The following is a 6,000-nucleotide window of genomic DNA, read 5'->3' as shown; positions in this document are numbered from 1 at the left end:
CTCCACTCTGTTAAACCCCTCACCCTTCTTGTTCTCGAGGCCTGAAATTAAGTTAGCCCTGTCATGGCTATTAAATCATAAACCTTAATAGCATCACTAACAGAATCTGTAAAGCGCGCGCAAACTGTGTTTGGCTACCTTAACTAACTTACATTTAACACCAGCTTTTGAATTTTCAAGTAAATTTTTATCCTTCCTTTGCAGTGCCTTTTTTGTGTCCTCTCAATTATCCTTGAAGTGACATTAACAGAAGGAGGAGTTTTCTCTGGATGATCCTTGCCGCACAAGTTATGAGGTACGTATATTTAAAAGGCTCTGCTTTTATTGTAGCGTTTTTATAAGGGAGAGATTCAAACATGTAAAGAATTAGCCTGGAGGAGAATGAGACGCAACCTTGGGATTAAAGAGAATGGAACTAGAAAAAAAAAATACTATTTGCGGGTGGCGAGAACTAGGAGAAATATGGAAAAATTGTGGAGAAAAAGGTGAAAAGAGTGAGGTTGTCAAGGAGGAGGAAGGAAACTAAAAGGTATGGAAAGTAGAAGGTTGAAACCCTTCCCCCTATTCCTCTACCCTCTATCCCCAAATTCCCTACTCCGGTCATGCCCAGCAGAAGAATACACTTCTGTACTTTCGTCGGGGCGCCTTGCACCGTTTACAACGTCTCACATGATTGATCGAGGCACAAAAGAACGAACAACAAAACAATGGGCCTAGACATAAAAAACAATAGAGCCGCAGTTTATTTGGGTCCAGTGAAGATAAAGCTTAGTAAAGGTATTAATAGGCCTAGTGCTTTCATCCTCAATGTGGTCAGGATTTGGATAACCTGTTGCCTTCCCCCTCCCCGATACTTTCAGGTAGAAGGGAGTAGGATTCAAACTTTTTTTCTAACAATTTATTTATCGTTCAACCACTTGTTACGAGTGAAATGTTAACCAGCATGTGTGTATAATTCATCTTTTTCCCTCGGTTAATTTCGGACATCATGATGGGGCAAATAGAGATGAACGAAAGAAATCATCATCCTCTCGCAGTATGGAATTGTTTAAAAAGGTGAGTAGATATTTTTCATCAACTTAATTTCTGTTTCGATCAATATTTATACAGAACACACCCGGAAAAGTTGCCAGCGCTCCTTAGCCCTTAATCCTCGATGTCAAATTACAAATTCTCCTTTCTTGTCCCCATATACTTGTTATAGCAGTGGTGGAGAGACCGTGCTAAGATATCCAAAATTGATGTTGGGTGATCATATTCTTTACTCTCATAACCTTTCTGATTGGTTAACCATTGATATTACAAGGAGAAATTTGGTGCTGATCAATATTGGGGATTAAGGGGTTAATAACATAAGACTTATCCGTCTCCAGGTAACTAAGGCGAGGAACGGAAAATGCCAAAGAGACCAGTCATCAATCTGTTTCACTTTACATGTCTTGAGCGTTTACTTGTTCTTTTGTTGAGTTCTTGCGCTAAACAAATATGGAGTTTAAGCAACGACGACAGCAACGGCAACGAAAACGTCGCCTGAAAATAAAACTTTATTTCATTTGTGCTACTTCGCGATTATTTCAACTCGCTCAACTTTCACAAAAATGACGAACTATCCAGGAACCAAACTGGTAGGAGTGGCGTACAAGTTAAGAAAGAAAATGAAAAATTCACAGTCTTCCTTTGACGTTCTCCACAAAAACTTCAATGTGATCATTTCATGTTGTTGTTTTGCAGAGGACGGCAAAGATTAAATGTACCAATATGTAAAACGCACGCGCAGAGTGATTGTTTTTGCTCAATAAACATACTTTTTGCGGCGTTGTCGTTGCCGTTGCCGTCGTCGTTGCTTAAGCTCCCTAATAACAACAACAGCCATCATGGAAGAATTAGTTCAATGAATGTAATTGCCTTCATTATTTTGTCTTGTCAGTGCCAACAGTACAAATGAAAGCTAAACCGAAAGAGTTACCCATCCCTTAATGAATTTCTTCAACCCTTTTGCCTTGACAACCATGAAATTACAGTCGAATAGATAAATATTTACATACACCCATACTACCTTTTTGGACTTTTCGCGTAAGCTCGCGGCTGGAAAATTCTACAACTATCTCTATACACAGGCACAAGCCTCCGCTGTGCTATACATCCTGGTGTAATTGCTTTAATCATATCTTTCCTTCATTCTTGTCAGGATACAAAGAACATTCAGATTTTGAAATCAATCAAGCAAGCAAGAAAGAATGAGATGCCACTTAAACAAGACGTAGAGGTAGATACTGACATTATTCACGAAAAAGCGCAGAGAAAGATTACCGTATTTACCCGCATATAGACCACTTTTTCTCGAAGATAAACCCTTGTTTAGGCTAGCATTACACGTCACACGCTTATTCAAGCATCCGCTATGATGTCGTGAAGCATTTTTAACCCAGGGGGGGGGGGGGGGGGGGCGTACCTAAATTCTAAAGTTTAGAGTACGGCTTATATGCGCATGCGTCCTCCGTGCGGGTAAATACGGTATTTTCGGCCAGGATCTTAGGAGTTTTTCTTTTCTCAATGACGACCGAAAAGCGAGCGTAATTAAGGTCCTGGACGGCTTACGTGTAGTCGAGAGCGAGTCTTTGAAATAATTAATTCGCGCCAAATTTGGCATGAATTAGAAGTGAACGCCCACGTTCTTGGCTTTATAGTTTTCTTCAATTTTTCTAAAACAAATGAATTTTGATAACTTTTCAAGATACAGTGCAACACATATATAACAAGTTCTTGGTGTAACAAACAAGAATCAGTGCTTTCGGATAATTCATAGCGCGATTTGAATTTTCCTATGCGCTGGGTGATCAAACTCCTGTCAACAGAATATGTATAAAGGTACAGAACATTCGTCTGTCTAGGATAATTGTTCGATTCTGTCGTTAGTGACATAACAAATATTGACTGTCTTTTCGAGATGAGTAAACAGACAGCGAGTGTCTGTTGACTGAAGAAAACAAACAAGACTCAACGCACTTGTTTGCGACAAACACTTGAAATGCTGATAATTAAGAACCTAATCAAACAAGAATGGACGCTACTGAACACTTAATGGCAAACTTAACAGTAAACGCCTCTACTGAGCTGAAGGAGTTTGGCGTTGGCGACAAATGACTCAGCCTTGCATTTTACCAACTGACAAGCCCTCCACTGCAACCGCAGAAAGCAAACAAACGTTACACACACCGATGCGACCCAATATAACCTCGTTCTGTGGGACTCCGGCTAAGTACTTTTAAAAACGACCTAAGAACAAACTATAACTACTGAAATTATCGAAACGTTTAATTGACGCCTTAACGCGAATTACACTTCACCAGTTTTTCAATTCCAACTAGTCAAAATGTAGATAGCCATAAGAAATAAAACTTTCCTTTAAAACCACTGCTACCCACATGTCGAGCCACGTTTTCAATTACAAAAAAGCGCAAATGACAGGCCGTTAGTGTTTGTTAATTTTCAGCCAGAATTTGACTGGAATTTGAATATTTGATTATTTGACCGTTTTCATTGTAAATTACAAGACATCAGTGAAAATGTTGAGCCATTTGTCACCTAAAAACTTCCTTTTATTAATTTTCGTTGAGTAATTTAAAGTTGGGACATGATTTCTCGGAAAAAAAATATTTTTTGTCTTCTTTCGGTTTAACTGCTTTGTTTGTCAACTTCCATTAAGCAAATGTTAGACTATTTGTTTTCAATTTCTCGGTTAGAACTTTGAATTCGAGGCACTTTTTCAATAGAAATGTTTTGCTGTTTGTCAGTGTTTGGAAAGGACTTTTAGAAAGGTGGACAGTCTGGCTTCATGTTTTTGTCTTCCAATTTCAGGCCCGTAGCAGGGGGAGGGGCAGGGGGGCTTGAGCCCCCCCCCCCCCCCCTCAGAATTTTTGAAAGTTGCAAAACAGTTTTCCAAAAAATAAATAATTAAACCAAATTAATGTGCAGAAATCAGTCTTAAACTCTGACGGTGCAAATGCCTTTTCACAGCCCTTTAAAAATGTGTTTACTACCTTTCAGTTTCCTTTGCTAACAGTTTGTTTTCATCAGTACAACAACAACAACAACAAAGGTACTCCTACCTTGTGAATCGGAAATAAGAACCAAAATGGATAGAAATCAACCAATCTTAAGCCCTAAAAGCTGTTCAAATAAACTACTTGTTTTCTAAGGCATCCGCTCATTATAGCAATACAAATGTCCTTAGACCTCCTTAGTGTATAACAACTTAGTGTTCGAGCGTTGTCGAAAGACACACAAATATGTCCCCTCAAGAGCCAGATAAAAAATTCTCCCACAGTCGGATTCTTACTGCCCGGTTTAAGCCAAATTTTAAAAGAGAAAGAAAAATTGTCGTCTTTTGTTTACGTCCTCCTTCAAACCTGAAATTAGGAAACTTCACATGGTAGTCAACGTAAAAAAAAAGGCAAAAAAAAGTACCAAAAAGTGTGATGCAGGTGCAAAGTTATTGTTTTACTTAATAAATCTACTTTTTTCTGTTTTTTTCTTTTTATATTCTCGTTGCATCTTAAACTCCCTAATCAGTCTGGTTTTTGGGGGGTTACGGGGGGGGGGGGGGGGGTAGTTTTATTTAACCATTTTGCTGGGCCCCCCGATCAGTTGTTTTAGCCTTGCTACGGGCCTGAATTTAGCTCGTTTCTATAATTTGGAAGGTTGTTAATGAGAGACGACTTGCAATATTAGGCCATTTGTAAATTTGGAAGTTAAGATACAATTTTTCTGTCAAAAATTGCGAGGCTAATTGTCAGTTTTCAGTAAGAGTTTCGGTATTGAGATGCTTTTTTTCAGTAAAAACCGAATCTTGTACTGTTTATCAATTTAGTTTCAGCCAACGTTTTAGGTAGTATTTGACTTTACAAAATTGCTACTCAGTTGCAATTTCTTGTTTCCTATTCAAAATTTGATTGCTTCAGCCAATTTTCATCAAAGGATAAGGATTGAAAACTTCAAACACTTTCTCTGAAAATGAACGTCAAGTCATTTTGCCGCTTTCACTAAAAAATTGAGGGTTCAAACAGGCCGTTTGTTTGTTTCAGTTTAAATTCTGTTTCAGTGAGTTTTTTGTAAAGGTGACAAGATTCATATACCACTGATTTCTCTGTAAAAACATTAGGCCATTTGACTGCTTCGAAATGAAATTTGGCTTGGTTTAGTCAGTTTCTAGTAAGGATTTTAGGCTTCAGACATTCGTGATCTTCGGAAGAAAGTCAGGCCATTATTTTGTTTATTCAATTCAACTTTATTTTTGCTTATTTTTTTTTTCAGTTAGGCCATTTGTTTGTTTTCAATTCAGAGTTTGATTTTTTGGCAGACACTACTGATTTTACTGTCGAAAGCCGGCTAGACCATTTACTTGTTTTCAGAATAAATTTTGATATTTTCATGCATTTCCAGTAACATTTGTGAGGCTGAAATGCTGTCGTAGGGAAAGTGTTAGGCTGATTTTTTGTTTGGTTTTAGTTTACACTTGAATACACCTTTGTCAAAAGTTGGCAGTGATCATAACAATTGTCTTTTATTTGTCACTTTTTCAAACGCAAGTAGATTTGTAAGGTTGAGATCCGATTCGTCAAGTAAAGTGTTAGGCTTTTTGTTTGTTTTTAGGCAGGAATTTGAACGTTCTAAGCATTCTAACACGAATTCTAAGTGGAAATGTTAGGCCATGCGTTACTTATTTATCTGGTAAGGAATTCGAAATTTTATGCGCCATTTTTCAATTCTCTGTGAATGTTTACACGAATACAGCAATTTCTCAGCATATTTATTAGCATGCCATTAGTATTTTGTTATTTCGCTCCATTTTAGTGAAGAAAATATTTCACTGCTAAAACTGTCACGCAGTTACTTGTTCTCAGCCCAAATTTATCGATCGGCAGTTTTGATTGAATATTAATTTTTTTTAGGATCATTTCAACGATTCATTTTGTCACCAGGCTTTGAATTGTTAATTAT

This window comes from Pavona decussata, unplaced genomic scaffold, assembly GCF_977016875.1.
Source record: "Pavona decussata unplaced genomic scaffold, jaPavDecu1.1 SCAFFOLD_102, whole genome shotgun sequence".
NCBI classification, from domain to species: Eukaryota; Metazoa; Cnidaria; class Anthozoa; order Scleractinia; family Agariciidae; genus Pavona; species Pavona decussata.
Note: the sequence above shows the minus strand (reverse complement) of the source record.